General features: G+C 44.6%; 1 protein-coding gene across 5 annotated transcripts in view; it reads right to left on the bottom strand.

Moving 5' to 3' along the window:
* Stard13 (StAR related lipid transfer domain containing 13) overlaps positions 1 to 19,204 on the bottom strand; it is a 211,555-nt gene that overhangs the window by 80,637 nt on the left and 111,714 nt on the right. The window contains exon 1 of one of the 5 annotated variants that reach the window (XM_075971370.1): positions 17,957 to 18,097. The exons of the other annotated variants lie outside the window; for them this stretch is intronic. The gene's annotated coding sequence lies outside the window, so the exon portion shown is untranslated. Of the gene's footprint in view, positions 1 to 17,956; positions 18,098 to 19,204 lie in introns of those variants that run through there. 5 annotated transcript variants of the gene reach the window in all.

The raw sequence follows: 19,204 nt of genomic DNA, 5'->3' as shown, positions 1-19,204 counted from the left end.
AGGCATGTGGGCGACTCGGCCAACCATCTCCACCTGCTCTCCTTCCCCAGATGTACCAGAGACCTCAGAAGCTACAGGCGGAGGGCAGCCACTTAGTATGTCCAGATGTGAAGACTTTCCCACCTCCAGCCTGGGTGGGAGACATATGTGCAGCTGTTGATCATGAGCACTCTAAAAACAGAGACCTCCGCCTTATTTGATGTTGGAGCTCCAGTGGCCACTGTGCGTCTGGAAAACCGTAGGCATATAGCCAGCATCTGTGGGAATCCTGAAAGTGCATAAGTTATATAAAATATGCACATGAAAAAGAAAAATGAATAGTGCATTCTGCAGAAAATTTCTGGGCACGTTTTTCTGTTACACACACACACACGCACGCACACACACACACACACACACACACACAACCTCACTCTAAATATTACTCAAAAACTCTTTTGTCTGTGTTCATTTTTTGCTTCCATGGAAGGCACCCAACTTTCCACAGGCACCACACCAAGCCAGATTGTGTAATGGCTGCTTTTGAAAAGAACCCAATTTTTTCCCTTAAACGACTATTTCAGTTGACCTAGGAGGTTGACTTAAGCCTTGTTTCGTTTTAGAGAATTAAATGCATTTAAAAAGCAACTGGGGATTTTCAGGACTTGAAGAGGGAATCCCCTCTGGGGACAGCAGCCAGGTGGCTCAGGTGGCCTTGCCCTAGCCTCCTCACCAGGAAAGCTCTTCTGCCGTCAGGACCAGAGGTCCATGGGAATGTCAACTGTGAGATGCCTTCCCTCAATAGAATCCCCACGAAACCCCCTGTATGTTTGCATTGATTTCCATTCTAAACTCAAGCTCTGGGCTTAAGACTCTCAGGAATACTTGGTATATCTTTTTAATTATTCCTTTTTTATTGAGACAAGCAGTGTCTGCCAGGTATGAGCCAGACATACCTTTTATGTCTTATATTCCTCTCTCTCTCTCTCTCTCTCTCTCTCTCTCTCTCTCTCTCTCTCTCAAACAGGGTTTCTCTGTGTAACCTTCACTGTCTTGTAATTCACTCTGTAGACCAGGTTGGCCTCGAACTCACAAAGATCTGCCTGTCTCTGCCTCCTGAGTGCTGGGATTAAAGGCGTGCGCCACCACTGCTGGGCTTTTCTGTTTCTCTTTTGTCATTCAAACAGGTTCCATTTCTTGACATTTTCTTTTTTAAAGAAATAACTTGGTCTTCTTATAGAACTCCTAACGGTTGATACAGGGGTTGTCTTTCTGGCTCCCTTACTGGCTTCTGGGACCCTACTCCTTATACTGGGTTGCTTTGCCTAGTCTTAATACATGGGGAGGTGTTTAGTATTACTGCAATTCGATATGCCACGGTTGTGTTTTTGTTCTTTCTCTCTCTCTTTCCTTCTTCTTCTTCTTCTTCTTCTTCTTCTTCTTCTTCTTCTTCTTCTTCTTCTTCTTCTTCTTCTTCTTTTTGTTCTTGTTCTTCTTCTCCTTTTTTGTTTTGTTTTTTGTTTTATCGAGACAGGGTTTCTCAGTGTAGCCTTGGCTGTCCTGGTTATATGCCATGTTTTATTGATACTCATAGGAGACCTGCCCTTTTAAGATGGAGACAAAAGAAGAGGGAATTGGGTGGTGGGAGAGAGAGAATAGGGGAGAGGGACTGGGAAGGGAGTATGGGGGGAGGAGACTGAAGTCGGGATGTAAAATAGATGAATAAAAAAGAAAGAGAAAGAAAGAACGCTAAAGTCACATACCTTGATGTACCATAAAACTATAAGGAGGAGTTGCATACCGGAATTTTAATTCCCTTATCTTTTTCTCACGTCGACAGCAGGCACAGCGTACCTAAGCAGGAGTCTCCAATGGAAGCCCCTCCTTTAAAACTGCTCCTAAGCTGGACTTGGAGGTGGACACCTTCAGTCCTAGCACTTGGAAGGCAGGCGGAGCTCTGTGAGTTCCAGGCCAGTCTGGTCTATATAGTAAGTTCTAGGCCTGTTAGGGCTACACAGTGAGACCTTATCTAAAAATGAATAGAAATAAATAAATAAAGCTTATTTTAGCCATTTCTCTGAGCAAAAATAAATAAATGCAATAAGTATATTCTCAGTGTAGGTATTTCTGAAGTCAGAAGCCGTGATGTCTTTCTCCGGTTGATCTTCCCAGATTCTGCTTGTCCTTGTTTGTCCCAAGCTCAGTGCCCTGGGTTTTGGCAAGTGATGAGGAGGGGACCTGGCTGAAATATGACACCTGGCAGCTTTCCGCTTCAGCCCACTCTAAATCTTTAAATGCCACTGTAAAAATAACAGCCCGCAACCCGACCCTAGACATCTTGTTATTTTAGAATCTGACTTCCCATTGCTCCTTAGGACAAAACAATCTTCCCGTTGTGTAAGGCACACTCTGATGGCGGAAAGTTAGAGAATTCCTATTTGGCTAAGGTCCCATACTGGGGGTAGCAAGCGTCGGCTTCGGATTATTGTTATTATTGTTGTTGGTTTTATAACCTGAATGTGGTTTGCATTAAACGTATTGTAAAGAGCAACTAGAGCCAGAATGGCAACAACGCTGCAAACGATTCAAGTATGCAGCTCTTGGCACTGCCAGGATGACGGAGCAGTGACTCGGGGCTCCACCCGGGGACAACGCACCCAGCCTCCATGCGCTCAATATAAATGAGACAGCCATGAGAAAGACAAGTATGTAATAAAAACCAAAAACAAAAGCAAAACCTTCAGTTTCATTCCATTTCATTGCGCTGCTCAGATTTCAATGTTACGAAAAGGTTTTGAAATTCGGTAAGCAATTTACAAGGTATAATTATATTTGATAAGCTACATCATAAACAGCTCCTAACGTGAAGTAAGAACCAAAAATTACATCCGCCTTTCTAAGTGTACTTTTCTTGGGAAACTTTTGATGATTTGGCCGCTGAAGGTTGCTAGCCCATAAGCAAAGCAACTTAAAAATGATTGTAACTTACTTTTTAAAGATGCTTGCATTGGTCATAGTCTATATATATATATATTTTATTCATAAAGTCAGAAAATGAAGGGGAAGAGTTTGCAGAGTGCAGGGGCTTTTATAGGGCAGGCTACTCTCTCAGAAGTGACTTGAGGGGGGCATAATGAAGTGACTCTGCAGAGTAGCTTGCTAGCTGTGTGTGTGACTTGGGTGTAAAACTTGACCCTTCCCAACCTCGAACTTCCTTCAGGAAGAAGAAGCCTCTTTGACCGTCTTTGGGATGCACGGAGAATCTTGCGATGTGCATGACGAAACACGACGCTGACAGTGTCTGTAATCAAGAAGCCCATGGCACTGGGGCGGTGCCACAGGACTCCAGAGAACATAAGCCTGCACTTCTGTCTTGGCTGTCTGAGGGAAGACAATGGCTACACTCATGCTAACTCTATCAAGAAAAGCCCTGTGAATGTCAGGGAATACCATGGAATGTTGAGGTTTATCTGACTCTTGCATTGCTTGGAAAGTTTGGTTGATGAGCCTTGATCCCCGTGGTTGACATGACTTCATAGTGCGGTCTCTGACATAGCAGGCTAAGCCTCTCCACAAAGCCACAGGCTCAGCTGCTGCCTCTTAGTCCTGCGCGTCAGCCCCAATGCAGTCTCTCTCAATTTTGGGATCAAATGTATTGTTTCGAACCTCTCCCTGTTTTGTGCTCCGGTTCTAATAAAAGTGAAAGAGAAAGGCGGAATGGCAAAGGCAGAGCCTGAGGAAAGCCGTATTTTTAAGTCATTCTGTTACCCTAAGGCAGATCTAAGACAGGAAGTCTGGGTGAGTACATGACCTCGGACTACACCAGCCTACAACCAGCTGTGCGACCCGGCCTTGGCGCCTGTGGCCCTGACTGGCTTCCTCTGAAGTGCACTCACAGGCGACTCTGAGCCACACTGACTGTCATTAACAGTTCCCAAGGCACCTGACCAGTGTGAGGCCCACAGCACATAGTCAAACGTGGCAGCAATTCACCCAACATTGCCGTGGAAAAGGAGGAAAGTCCTACAACATGTAAAGGCTTAGGTATTTTGTGGTTTGACTGGAGATAAACGCTGGCTATAATTGTAGTATTTACTAAACAGGGAATAAGCTACTTGGGAGCGAAAGATGTTTCCTGGTAACACAGTGTTCTCTACGTCTTAATTTTTCCCCAGACATATTCTGGAATCTGCTTTAGCATAAATCATATGAGAAAGGTTTATGAAGCTCACATATAAAGGTTTATGAAAGTGTGATTTTTATTAAAACAAGAATTTCTCCCTATATACTGTTCAGATATTATGCTAAAGGAAACATGCATGGCTACTGTTGCTGCAAAAGGTGAAGCATGCTGTCTAATGCTTCGTGCAGAATGAACGGCTCGTTTAACCATCCCCACCGTAAGGACGAAGAGACCAAGGCTCAGGGAGGTTAAATAAGGCGACCCAGGTCTTGCATTAGGATGTTGACACTTGAAACAAGCATTTTTGTTTCCAGCCCTTGCCTATATCTATGAACTGTTCCAAATCCTTCTGAAGAAGCTAGACTATAGATAAAAGCACACCTAAAGTTGTGTGTATATATATATGTGTGTGTGTGTGTACACATATATATGTAACAATTGATCATTAAATATGCATGTCAACAATGCACCCAGAGAATAAGGAGTAGAGAAAGGCCACCTATAAAGAAGGACTTATCAAATTCTGTTAAAAATAGAACTTGCTGTTGACAAAAATGAGGAAAAAAGTGGAATCACTGAGCAACATTTTCCAAAGGTCTTGGTGGCTTTCCAGAAGGTTCTACAGGAGAACACTGGGTTTCCTGTTGGAGTGAAATCCCTAAAAGTTTTTATGGAGGTGAGGGTGGGGTGGGGTGGGGACAATGAAAGCCATCAGAACAGAGCATGCGATTAGCACCCAGCTAAAGCCCCTCGTGTGTCTTCTTGCCCTCATGACACCCTGAGGTAAACTTTACCAACACCACTTCGGAGAGCAGCGATCGAAGCCTCAGAGCCTTAGGAAAGTGTGTATACAGCCAACAGTCTCGAAAGTCTAACCCAAATCATCCTGAGCCCCAAAGCCTTCCCTCTTCCACAAAGCCAGGCTGCTCAAAGTTGTCTTTCTGCCCGCTGTAGCTGTTGTCTGGTACTCAGTATTTTCAGCAGGACAGCTCTTGTGACGTGGGGACAGGGGAGAGAGAGTACATTGGACCAGTAAAACTGACAGGCCAGTCCAGTCACCTGTATTATTGATTAAGCCTTGCTCTCTGCCAGCTAAGTTCTGCAGGGCTCCATGGCGATTATCAGGGCAGTCAGGATGTCAAAGGCGCTGATAACAGAACATAATCGGATTATGAATCTCCCATCCCCCAACTTGGTGGTTTAAGCAAAGCCATTCTTTTAAAGCCAAGGTTTCTGTGTTGTTTTTCTATTAGTTACTATTCAGAGTGACCCTAGAGATCTCAAGAATTGTCAGAGCTGGTTTTCATGGACCCATGGAAAGACAAAGAAAGAATTCTTGCTGAGTGGAAGTGAGAACTCAGAGACACACTAGAGTAGCCTCTTCTTGTCCCAAGTGTGGACTTAACCAGTGGCCTCCACACAGCAGAAAAACCACAGCACCGGAGCACTGGACACAGCCCATGCCTAATGAAAACATTTTTGTTTATGATGTCTGGACCGCTGACATTTCCCTTTTAAAACCAAATATTTCCTTAAGTACTTATAGCAATTTTGCAAATAAACCTGAATTTAAATATGGAGAAATGGTTAATATTTTTTGGAAATATTCTGCTTTTAAATCCACCTTATTAAGGTGAAGTTTTTTCATTTGTAGATTTTAGGTTTATTCATTTCTTCTCTGTGTATAGGTATTTTGCCTACACATAATATGAGCCCTGCATTATGCAGTGTCTGAGAAGGACCGGTGAGGGCAACAGATCCCCTGGACTGGAGTTACAGACGGTTGTGAGCCCCATGAAGGTGCTGGGAACTGAACCCAGGTCCTCTGCAAGAGCAGACAGTGCTCTTAGCCATCTCTATTCCCTATGGGTAGCTTTGGACTTTCAAAAAAATATCCTGAGTTTTAAAAAGTCTCTTACCATGTATCTTGTAAATGTAGACCCTCCTACAATAGGCTAATTGGCATTTAAGTTTAAAGTAGAGTCATATATAGTTATATTTTAGGATATTTGGCTTGGAGTGAAAAGTTTGCTTTCCTAGGGACTAGGTATTAAACAGCCATGTCTGTTAATACCAAACTTGGCCAGGCTCTGGGGCTCTTTCATTACCAGGGAAAATGTGGGATAGACTCAAAACAGTGAAGAATTAAAATGAAAAGGCACTTGATTCTCAATCCCCAGACGTATTTCTCAGTTTGGAGACAGTGATAATGAATTTTTTTCAACTTAAAAAATTAGCAATAAGCTGCCTTTTTTAAAGGAGATTATATATGCTATTAGTCATTTTGAAAAATGACCATGGTTTCCAGAAGCCTTGATTGACACTTCTCTGCTGGGACAGTCCTCCCTTGTATAAACACACACACACACACACACACACACACACACACACACACCCGTGTTTCATGTGAGTTGCAATTCCGCAGGAACTTCAAGGAAAAACTGAAGCAAAGCAAAACAAAAACAAACAAACAAACAAACAAAAAAAACCCCTCATTTTCCCATGCTTTTTTTTTTAACTTCTTGTGTAAGAACTTTTATGAGATCAGAGTAAACTGTTTTATTTATTTTCCTTTGTTCCTCCCGTCCTACTGGAAGCAAACATTATCTGGATGTAATCATCTTCAATGAGAATAAATTTGGACTAAGGAGATGACTCAAATCAGTGACTACGAATTAACATGTTTAATTTTGCTGCCCCACTGGATATGCCAATCGAATTTGACTGGGTCAACATGTTCACCTACTCTAATGTGACGCACGGGTTCCCTTCGAAGGAAACAATGCCATTTTCATCACCTTTTGCTTCACTTTCAGACTTACCCAGCCCTCTGCATCTCAGCTTTTTAAACTAACTCTGTGGCAATCAAAACGGTGAGGGCTGAGGAGGTAGCACAGTGGTTGAGCTCCTGTCTAGCAATCATGAGGTGCTGTGTTCAGTTCCCAGTATTACTGAAATTAAACAACACCCTCTGCCCCAAACAACAGGAAAACAAAACAAAGCAAAATAAACACCCAACAACCTCCGCACTCCCACACACAGTATGAACCACCTCGCCAGCCTTCTTCCTCAGAGCTTCTTACATGGGTTCTGTCTCTAAAACACGGCTTGTGTTCAGCTAGCCTGTCTGGTGTCCCAGCCACCTGGAGCAGACAAATATTTTCCTATGTGAAGGATCCCATAGCAACCAGATTGGTGTCAGGGACATAAACCAGCTGTTTCAGTGCTGCCGGCCATCAGCCGCCACAGAAGGTTCACACGGAGCGTTTGAGAGCTCCCAAGTCCTCGCCTCTCTCTCTCTCTCTCTCTCTCTCTCTCTCTCTCTCTCTCTCTCTCTCTCTCTCTCTCGTGTGTGTGTGTGTGTGTGTGTGTGTGTGTGTGTGTGTTCAAGTGTATGGGCGCTGTGCGTGCTTGTGGCGCCAGAGGACAAGCTCAGGTGTTAGTCCTGGCTGGACACCTTGTAGAGGCGGGGACTCTTGTTCTCCACAGGCTAGCTGGCGCACGGGCTTCTGGGAATTCTTCTGTCTCCACCTCCTATCTCCTTACCTGAGCACCAGGGTTACAGACACGTCTGACCATGGCCAGTGTTCACATAGGTTCTAGGGATTCACACCCAGGTCCTCACACTTATATGGCCAGTACTGCCCTGATGGAGCCTCTCTGCAGCCCTAGACACAGCCCTTTAGACACGAGAGTAGAGGGGAAACTGAGGTAGGTAAGATTAGAAAGATCTGTTTCTAGACTATCGGTTTCTCACAAACGACGCCATCTTGGAAAGTCAGTAAGCCTCACACAGCCTCAGTTTCTCATTTGTGGAATGTGGCCATGAGAACGCCGCTCCCCGTGCGGGGAAGTGTACTGTGGTTAGCAGACGAGAACCACGTGGTGTATCTCCTATTACTAAGTTAAGGAACACACGATCCAGACACAGCCAATGACAACAAAGGTCTACAAAACAGGGCGCAGAGGAATGCATTAGATATGCTAGTACTTTTATTTTGTATATTTTATTTAAATATTTTTTTTTGCAAAACCAAATCACTTTGTTAGTATTTTATGTTGGAATGTTACGCTAAGCTTTGTTGCTGGTTTCTGAAGGCAAGTGGGAACTGTGTGGGGTAGAGGGCTGCCGTGTGGAAAAGCCCCCTCCCTGTGTCCTTGCTTTCAGAATTATCAGTCATCATACCATAGGAAAATCTACCTGGACCCAGTTGAGAGCATCGTGGCAACAGTGCACACTTCATTAAGCAGACCCTCGGAAGAACCGATAATTGACTTAAGGTTCTTGTGGAGTGGTTTTGAAAAGCATGCTATCTATCAGAACGAGTGGCCAACAAGGATGAGATAAAGCCAGTCAACAGTCACATCTCCAAGGGAAGAGCGATGAGAATGCATCTGGATGAGGCCAAAGTCGGGCTGAGCTAATTTAACATAGTCTGGGAAGACAATTTCAAGTGCGGTTTCACCTCCTTTGGCCTCTATGTCTTCTGCTACTAGTGACAATGAACGTGAATATATACCAATGTGTAAAGATAAGTATGTTAGAAAGGCTGCTTGACAGGAGGGGGAGGCATCCTCAACCCATCACCATGGGATACAGTCTACGGCTCTGATGGATGCTTAGACACAATCTCTGGGATACCATGAGTTGATGTCCTAACTGAGACCGCTACATGGGAAACATAGACCATGTGGATACCACAGATGATGGGGGGATTCACATGCCAAAGGGAATGGAGACGGGCATGGACCATGGTGGTGTGAGAGTCCAGTCTACTACTCTGGTTAGCTACCAGCTTAGAACTTAAGAGCTGCTCGTTTCTAGAATGTCCTGACTGTGACTAACGATACGTAACAGAAGACATGGATAACAAGACGTTGGCTAAGGGAATACTGTATACTCATAGCAGGGAGGTGCCCTGTGCCAAGAACCACGTGTATACAGGAGCACATCTCACGAGCTCATCTCGCGTGGCACGCTTCCAACACATTACACGATATGGTGTGCTTTGTGTTTGTGCCGAGTGGTCAGCAGATGAAGACGCTGCTACCCAAGCCCTGCTAAACCTGCCTCGTGCTGACAGGTTAGTATCTTTCATATCCCCAGAGCCTGTTCACAGCACACACATCCCATTCGAGGTACCCTCATGGCTCAGCATACAGACAGTTCTAGGTAGCGTCTACCACTGAAAAAGTACAGCTACTCGCTCCTAATGAGTCAGCTCAGCTGAGGAAGGTTTGTAGGAAACAACAAAACTAGCCAGCCCTCTTGACAATCGGCCCAGTAAAGCTTGCCCGAGGTGAGCTTGCTGTTGGAGTTAGATACATATGCTCCCCCACTCTGTCCAATCTAAGAAGCAAACTTTACATGTTAGCAAATATCCTCTCCTCCTGTCTGTGAGCACATAATGTCTCAGTACGTGTGGTGCTCACTCGGTGACACCACATACGGTCAGGGTTAACGTGTGCTTGTTGAGTGGATAAACGAGCTACCCATAAGTTAAGATACATTGCCCATCAAGTCCCACATCACAGCGCCAATATCCACACCCTCCACTTGATTTTGATGCTGTTCTCCCCACTAGCCCTAAGCTCCATGAAGGAAGGGAGTTCATGTGATTGGCTGAATAATTTCTTGTGTTATAAGAGCCTACAGTTGGCCTTGGCGCATACATTAATAATTGTCCAATGGGTTGACAGACAGAGTGTTGTAATGGGTCGGTTCACAGTATCATTGTTTCTTCTCTGGTCTGCTCTTCTCCAGAACACAAACCCTAAACTAAAAAGTGGCAGTTTCTAGCCTCCCCACACATGTAGCTACTCATGATTTGTAAAATAATGTCAAGACTTACAATAATTGAGTCTTCAAGTCCCATTTCCCATGCAGTGATATTTCCAGTAACATGCGAGGGACACTCATTTATTTCTATAAAGAATTATTTCTTTTTATCTTATGTGGAAGAATGTTTTGCCTTCACCTATGTGCACTGCCCAAGGAGGCCAGAAGAAGGCGTTGGAGCCTCTGGAACTGGAGTTACAGATGGTAGTGAGCCACATGGGTGCTGGGAACTACACCCTGGTCCTCTGGAAGAATAGCCAGTGCTTATAACGGCTGGGCCATCTCACTAGCCCAAAGGTTCTCAACCTGTGGGCCGTGACCCCCTTGGGAGTGCTGAAATCCTGCATATCAGATATTTACGTTACAATTCATAACAGTAGCAAAATTACAGTTATGAATTAGCAAGGAAAGAATTTTATGGTTGAGGGGTCACCACCACATGAGGAACTGTATTAAGGGGGGGGGGGTTTAGGAAGGTTGAGGACCACTGCACTAGTCCCATCTCACTCTCTCATTTATTTCTTAATCTATCAAACATTTTAAAGTCTGAGTACTTTTCAAAGCAAATCTTTTATTTGGTAGCATCTACAGTCTCCCTTTCCCGTACTAAAATGGGTTCACGCTTCTTGGTCAAGAGCCACGCCACACACCAACCTTTCCAGTTCCTTCAATCAGGTTTGAATGTGTGTATTGATTGCCTCAATCCTAGGAGTTGCACAGAATCATTCTTGAGGCCTGACCCTCTCTGACCTGGGATGGGACTGGATGCTATAGGCTTGTTTCCCTTTTCATAGTTCCTTGTACACAGTAGGTGCTCAAGAAATACGGGTTGAAATAAGGTACACAATGTTACTATGCATACTCTGCAACAAGACAGAGGACTTGGTGTAAGAGTAACATCTGAACCAAATAAGATAATAGGGAGGGAACAGAAAAACAAAACAAAAACAACAACAACAGAACAGCCTCTTGGCATAAACAGACCTGTGAAGCAGGGCATGTCAACAGTCAGCCCTAAAGACACAATTCTCTTCTGTTGTTTGCTCTAAAGCCTGGCACAGAAGGGTCATCTAATGTGTGTGTGTGTGTGTGTGTGTGTTGTCTCATCAGCTAAAATAAATAAATAAAATCAACTCTTTCCATTTAAACTGAGCTCTGACTCTTTTTGTGGTTGTATTCAAGTACTTGTAAAGCTTGGAGAGCACCAGTTGGGCGCCTCTGGAAAGAGCACGGGATTCTTTTGTGGAGTCATTTACGGTTAATTAAAGAAGTCGCCTCGCACCAGCTTGCTGGGGCTCTTGAGGTGTATTCCGTACAGTGCTGTCATGGGCTGAGCCCAGAGAGTGAGAGTGCAGGCCGTCTGGGATGCAGGAGAACAATGGTTTTCAAGAGATTTCCCTAAGTCATTGTTTTCTGGTAGAGATGGGGTCATTAGCCCCAAGAAGCCTTTTAGAATTCAAGGAACTTTGGTTTTGACTCTCAAGAAAGAAACGGACTGGGTTGCTTGCCCTTTGCTGTTGGGTGGAAGATGAACAGGTGTCCCGAAGGGGGCATCACACACCCTTGATCTCCTTTCTCCTCCTCTGCTTGTAGCAGCACCGTTCTTAGCATACTGGAGGCTTCCTTGGTTGAGGGACTCAGCCCACTGCTGGCTTCTAGCTCCCTAGACAGGCTCATTCAGCCCCAGCTCAGATCAGTGGCCAGCCTCTGCCCTGTGCTGCCTGTTGGTGCGTGTGAAGTCCCCGGAAGGAGTGAGCTAGAACACGATGCCATGAAGGCGTCTCTTCAGACTTCTGAGGCCTTACTGAGGACAAGTGGGATTCCTTCATGAAAATGATTCTCCTGATTGTTGAGACTTAGGTTTTCAATAGGGCTAATCTCTCAGGACTCCACTCTGGCCCAGACACCTTCGAACTGTCGGCACTGCACGTTTGCCTACCTCCAGTCCACCTGGGAATTTACTTTTGTATTTATTACCATGCTTCTATGCACTTGTTAAGTGGGCGTTCTCTCATCATTTCAACAGAAACAGAGGAGTTACATCACCTAGTCTGCAGTGCACAGAACATGCATCTAATCAGAAGCATCATTGAAGATGGTCCATAATTTTCAGAACCTTTAGGGCTAGAGAGATGTACATGGGGGAAAAGCTCTGTCAACGGTGAGTTCTTCACTCTGGTATCATGGCTGAGCGCTCGGGGTGGGGGTGGCCGCAGGAAGAGTGGGGTGCAAAAGTATCAGTCGAGAACTGACAGCTGACCCCCACTTGCTGAGCACAGAGGGAGATGACATGTGTATATGCTCGGTGCTCAAATACTGCACAGCCCTCATCTGGTGGGAGGCTAGCTCCAGCTCCCCTGTGGTTCATCCTGATTCAACATGCAGAGCCATTACCATAAAATGGATTCGCCTCTGCCGGCTATTCGGTGTTTAAAAAAAAAAAGATTAAGTGCAAGATTATAGAAAGCTTCCATAATTTACATAGTTTCCTTCAGTGTCATTTAGCAAGTATATTCAAGTTTTCCTGTTTTATCCTCATGTGAGAGAGACCTTGAAGCCGTTAGACTTTCCATCTCTTGGTTGGAGAGATGGCTCAGCAGTTAAGGGCGCATACTATACTTGCAGAGGACCAGAGTTCACTTCCCAGCAGCCTTTCCCAGACTCACAACCACTTGTAAGCCCAGCTCCAGGGGCTCCCGCACTCTCTTCTGCCTTCTGCAGGCACTGCACTCGTGTGGTATGCAGACATATGTGCACAAGTGTGCACACACATAAATTAGTACAAAAAGGAAAACCAATCTAAGTGTGATTAGTAAGACTAAGGTAGGAGCAGTAGGTTAACATCTTATCCAGCAGTGAACTGCTCTGAGGTCTTTCTGTTAGAATAGCAGGTTTGCAGTCTTAAAGGTGTATATGGTATTACAACGGTCAAATAGTTCCAGCCATATGATTGCCTGGACTGTGGGATTTGCAATGGCAGAATACCACAAAGAACTGGTAGGGAACACAATCTCTTCATCTATCCAACTAACATAACTTGATCATCAATAGTGTAGTTAGGAGAAACTGCAGGGAGTACCGGATAATCAAGGAACAGATGATTTGTCAATAAAAAACTCCAAGTAATGGGCGCTGCATAAAGAAAGAAAGAACAAGATAAAGACTTGATTCAAATGTATCCCAAGTGAGTCATGAAGAAAGAAGACTCCAGTTCTGTTGCGGGGAGATCCTTCTGCTCCTCCAGCCAATAGCCGCTGAGATACCAGCCCATTAGGGCGTGGTCTCTCTGCCTTTAAAAAAGCGGCTACTTCCCTTCTCGGGCTCTTTGCTTCCTGCTACGGTTCCGGCGACTGGACTTCTTCCTGATTGCGCAGAGGGCTGTTGTCTGGGACGGTTATCTGTAAGTTTTTTTCCCTTTAAATAAATACCACCCTATTAATCATAATTCCAAACTGGTGTGGCATTGTTTATGACTTATGCCTTCACAGTTCTGTGAAGGAACCATGTTGGAAAACTAGGTTTAAAAGATTATTAATATTTAAAGCAGCGTTGGAATCTGAGGACAGGGCCTCTACTGTTTTTTGCCCCAAAGGTATAAGCCCCACTATTTCCTAATCAATATAATCTCTAGTTGCATTCTAAACCCTTCTCCTTAAATTCACAGGTGAGTACAGCTTCCAGCCCTCATCAAAGAGGCTTCTTTTCGCAGCAGAAGGAAACCATTACAAAAGTCCACAACTGGTGAGACATGCAAAGAACAAATGACCAGGGGGTGCCCGGCCGCAGGGGCTACATCCACAACACAACCTCTTCACATAAAGGCTCTGGGAACATTCCAGAAAAGTAAGCAGAGAAACCGAGAGCCAGAGGTTCAGGAAATCTGCTGTGAGAGTGTCCCCATGAAATTCCAAAAAATGTAGTCACCTAAAGAAAGTGACTACACCAGCTGACATGCCAACATGGATGGGGAAATCTCACGAGGCCCTACCTCTAAAGGATCTACAGGCAATTAATGAACCTCAAGAGAGAAGAATCAGTCTTCTACAGGTACAAACCCCCTGATAGGTCATTGGATCCCAAATCGTTAGTCTTAAACTAATACAGCTGTGAGTAACACTAAATAGACTTATCAGGCTGTATTTATATGTATGCGCGTGTGTGTACATACATACGTATGTATGCATATGGAATAATAATTAAAGAACAAGTCATGAATTTGAGAGGGTCTGAGGAAGACAAGGGCGGATTTGAAGGGGAGGGGAAGATGATGTAAATACGGAACACATGGATGATACTCTCACGATAAAATTAAAGAGATTTTTTTAAATCTAAGGGGATTAATGAGTAAGAAGGTAAAGGAGGTGGAATGTGTAAAGGGGCGAAGAATCAGTAAAGCAGAGAGGGCTGAGGGAAATCACACAGCAAAAAGTGGGTAGTGGAAAAGTATTAGAGACTAGCTGGAAGAGCACTTCTGAGCCACAAGGCAAAAAGGACAAGACAAAGCTAAAACAAAACCACCAACTCAAACACAGAAGGGAAGCAAAAATCAAAGTAGGAAAGAAAGAAGGATAGCAATGGTTTTTAAAAATCATGAGAGAGAAAGGGCTGGAGAGATGGCTCAGTGGTTAAGAGCACTGGCTGCTCTCCCAGAGGACCTGGGTTCAGTTCCCAGCACCCACATGGCAGCTCACAACTGTCTGTAACTCCAGTTCCAGGGGATCTGATGCCCTCTTCTGGTCTCCAGAGGTTCCTGCATGCACGGTATTTCACATAAGCTCACACAAGTACACATATACACACATAAAAATAAAATAAAATAAAATAGAACCCTCCAAAACATAGGAAAGAACACATTTTGTGGAACCCAGAACTGGAACACGCATGGCATGGAGGTCTGCAATGGGGCCAACGGATGGATGGGAGGGACATGGAGGACAAAGCTGGCTAGTTCTGGGAGGAGATCCAGAGTGTCGAAAGAAAGATATCTCTGAGGAGATTGGGCGAATAAGAGAAGCCTTTGATCCATGGGCAGGATTTATTAAAGCAGAGGGGGAAAGGAATATTCCAGAAAGAAAGTGGTTTAACATTTCCATGCATATGCCAGCATTTGATCTTCCAGACCAACCCAGGCAGCCATTCTTATTCCTAGAGTGCAGAAGCAGAACTGTGGGCCCATAGGACCCAGGGACAGCCTAAGGTCATGCAGTGACCTATGGGTAGCCAAGCGGTGTAGGCAGTGGGCAGAGAGGGGTCTGGGCTTTGATTTCCTCAGCACTGGTAGAACTGCTGTCCTGTTTATCAGTCGAATGAAAATGTCTTCACACAGAGCAAACGAAGGGCTGCTACCTCCAATGCTTTTTGCATTTTAGACACAGTCACTTTTACTGAAACATTTAAAGAACATACCTGAAGATGTGTGTGTGTGTGTGTAAAATATGCATATGTATTTTACATGGTATATATTCAGGTCTGTGAAATTTGGGACAATGACATTAGGCATCTTACGGGGCACCACTGATACTTAGTTTCTTTATATTAGAAAGTTTAAACAGATGTTGCACCAACATTAACCCAATTTCTAAAATTTCAAAGCTAACTAAAGAAATGACTCGGGTTTCGCGACGCTGGAAAGCGTGATGAGTAAGGGACAGAAAAAGTCCACACGGAGGGAAAAAGAGTGGGGCGGCTCCCTGCGCGAGCAGGCAGAGACAAACAAAGGCAGTGCCACATGTGATTACTGAATTTTAGTTTTGAGTGGGTCAGCGTTTCAGCACCATGAGAAGCTCAATTGAGGGAAATGCAGGCACGTTCACCAATGGTTTGTAGACTGAGGACGAACAGTACGAGGTACTCCAGGATACCTTGCTGACACTGAAGTTCCTCTAGGAGAGACGGCTAGGATTATTCATTCTGCTTGCAAGCAACACAATGCAATTATTAAGGGGCTTAACAAGTGTATTATTAACAGTCTTTTGTGCAACACAGTGATTGTGACTAAAATCCAACGCTTTGCTTCTGAACATTCTTGATCTTCACAACAAAATCTAAATATCCCTATGAAACCTGACGTGGAGAGAAAAGTCAGCCAGGTGTTCCTCCAGGTGACACACGTGTCCGCACATGGGAATTTAGCTCAGGCCAAAGATACTGACTGCGTGGATCAGAAAGGGCCCAGGGGCTCCATCTCTACGGGAAGGAGGTTTACATATCCCCTGCTGGGTTGCTTGTGCCCCAGTGATGTTCACAAATCCACGTGTTCATGGGCAGCACTAACAGTTGGACATGGAGTTATTAAAAACAAAGACAAAAAAGAAAGAGGACATGAAGCTGGGTGGGAGTTGGGGAGCGTGGAGAGTTTGGAGGTGGAGGATGGATCAAATAATATACATTGAAGTTTTCAAAGAATAAGAAAATTATTAAAACAAAGCAAACCATACAGGCTGGAATGAATGGCGCCCTCATATAGACATAGATATAGAGATCAATTACAGAATGGTCCAGTGTTTCCCAAAGAGCATCATCCATCCGTCCCTAACCCCCATCTTATGTCTAACTTCCCCACAGCCCTACCTTCTATCTACTGATATTTTCTTCTTTTAATTTTTTTTTTTTGATCTCCACTGCGGGGAAACAGACGCCACAGAGAGACAGTAAGAGCAAACCTTTACTTTCTAGTTTGTCCAACAAGAACAGACATTCGTGTGCTACTCATTACCAAGTGTGTGGGAGGGAAGGATCCTGCTCAAACCGAGTGGCTTCAGCAGCGGCACCCCCTCAAGGTGCTGAGGACCCTGATGGGAGCAGGGCTTGGGGGAATCAGAAGGAGACCAACACAGCCCCCTGCTCACGGAGCTGTCCCCGCCATCCGTCGCTGCACTTGCCCTCATCCCACAGAAATGAAATTAGTCAGCGAGGATTTTTGTAAAATGCATAACACAGTTGTCTTCTAGGAGCTGGCGGAAGATAAATGATTCCAGACGCTGGACTGTGGCCATTTTCCCACACACGCCACAGAGCTCCGACATCCATATTGGGCCATAACGCTGAGTGGTGTCTGCCTCTGCCAGTTTATAGCCGGTGCCTCTACCGCCGGTTTACACTAGAGAGTCAGCTCTCTCTCACACACGAGTCCCTTTCTGCCGGTGTATGTTAAAAGGGGATTGCCTTTTTACAGGAACAGACTGCCGATATTCCTCCTCTGCGCTTTTTTATTTGCTATTGCCCTGGAGACTCTGCTATTAAAGCCATTGTTTTAATCTCCCACTGGAATTAGAGAAATCCATGCCTAATAAAACACACAGCATCTGACATTGAATATGAACCATTAGGAAGTGACAGTCAACCATCCAGAACCACACAGCCTAGCCTAGCTCTGCTTGAGACTGAATACTCTGAAAATGTGCCACACATCCACGGTAGGATTATTCTGTGAGTCGGTTCGTGCTCTGAAATAAGACCCAGAAACAGCTGCCTTCAGAAGCAGTGCCACATCAACCGCACGATTTGGAAGGTCCGGCGGGAGTTTAAATAGCTGTTCATACACTGTGCAAAGCGATAACATTTTCTGTCGGCCCTGTGAAGCTAAAAGGTGAGCCACTACCCCATGAAATTATATTTGAAAGATAAAAATCGTATTCACAGTTCCCAACAGTGAGAAAAGGCAAGAGAGGGGGAGAGAAGAAGGGAGACATGGGAAGGAGGGACAGAAGGGAAGACAGAAGTCTATGCCGGTAACCTGAGATCTGAAACATAAAATAGATCATTCCGCAGCAGATGTCTTTAAAATGAATAATGGGACCACAGGAGCTGCCTCAAGTTCTTGTCAAAAGAATGCTCTCCTCAGGGTCATCTCTACCCGAGAACCAAACTTCCTATACCCGTAACAAATCTTGTAGCCCAGAAAGGAAGCGCCGCTGTCTTCCCACCACCTCTTTCTCTAAGGAACACAAACTTACTTTGTTTGAAACTGTCCTCAGGCTGCGCTGTGCCTTTGGAACAAAACCACTCTCTCTTTATTTCCTTCTCTGCCGTCTTGAGAACTGCTGCTCGGGAGCTGACAGATGGAGCCTCTGCCGCTCTCTGCTTCCTCTTCGTTATCTCTGCCAGCTAATATTTCCCCTGTGCTTAGCTGTTGTCTGTGAGACGGACCCACATCACTGTAGCCTGATCAATGGAGCGCCTAGTTTGAGGTTAGTTTTGGCCCCGCCTTCTAGCTCTAAGAGGAAAAAAAAATGAAAACTCACAGCTGGATTTTTTTATAAATCTGCTCTTTTAAAACTGGCTCCGCAGCCCTGCACATACCAACGGGAAATTCTGCCAGTCTGTCCCAAGCCAAGAGTGCGTTCCTTATCCTAAGTCTCCTGCCATCAATAGGCCAAGCAGGCACCTCACCAACCGCGTTCAAGTCTTCAAGTTAGCCTAAAACTTTACAGGAATGAAGAGAAGCGTTTCAAACCAAGCTTACATTTTCCCAAGCACAGTGAGCCTCAAAAGATGATGGGCACACACCCTCCCCCCACACACCACACAGACACACACACACACACACACACACTACACAATGGAATAACATATGGAATGTTCATATTGTGAAAAAACAATTCCAAAGATAAAATGGAAAAGGGGGGAAAGACTAAAATCAGACAACGCAACATTGATGTCTATCCAATTTTCCATCCCAAATCCAAGCAAGCCATCGCTCATACATGGCAATGTTTTACTACAAGCGGAGTGTTTGCTGCTCGTATTTATAATGTCAATGAAGTTGTTGGCTCAAGAGAATACATGGCCAGGTTAATTGCTAGCAGGTATAGTTAACAGGGGTGGCCACACAGACAGCCATTCTGAGTACTAGGAAACTGAGACTAAACATTTAAATTCTATACAGTCTCCAATCAGAAGATCTGAATCTGAGTTACAGGTTTTTTTTTTTCCAAAATAAAGCCAAAACCAAACCAAAACAAAACTTATGTTTCAGGATTATAATCTAATTTCCTCTTTCCCTTTTCCCCTTTACACCTCCATGGTTTCTTTCACATTCATGGTCTCTTTTTCCTTAAGTGTTGTTTGTGTGTGGTGTGTATGTGTGTGTTCCTAAATACATTATTAACACAACTGCTCCGTTGGTATGATGTTACTTGTACATCTATGCTGACCATTGGTACTGGATAAGTTCCGACAGATAGATCCATAGCACGTCCTCC

This window comes from Microtus pennsylvanicus, chromosome 1 (assembly GCF_037038515.1).
Source record: "Microtus pennsylvanicus isolate mMicPen1 chromosome 1, mMicPen1.hap1, whole genome shotgun sequence".
Classification (NCBI taxonomy): domain Eukaryota; kingdom Metazoa; phylum Chordata; class Mammalia; order Rodentia; family Cricetidae; genus Microtus; species Microtus pennsylvanicus.
This window is presented reverse-complemented; position numbering and strand designations above follow the sequence as displayed.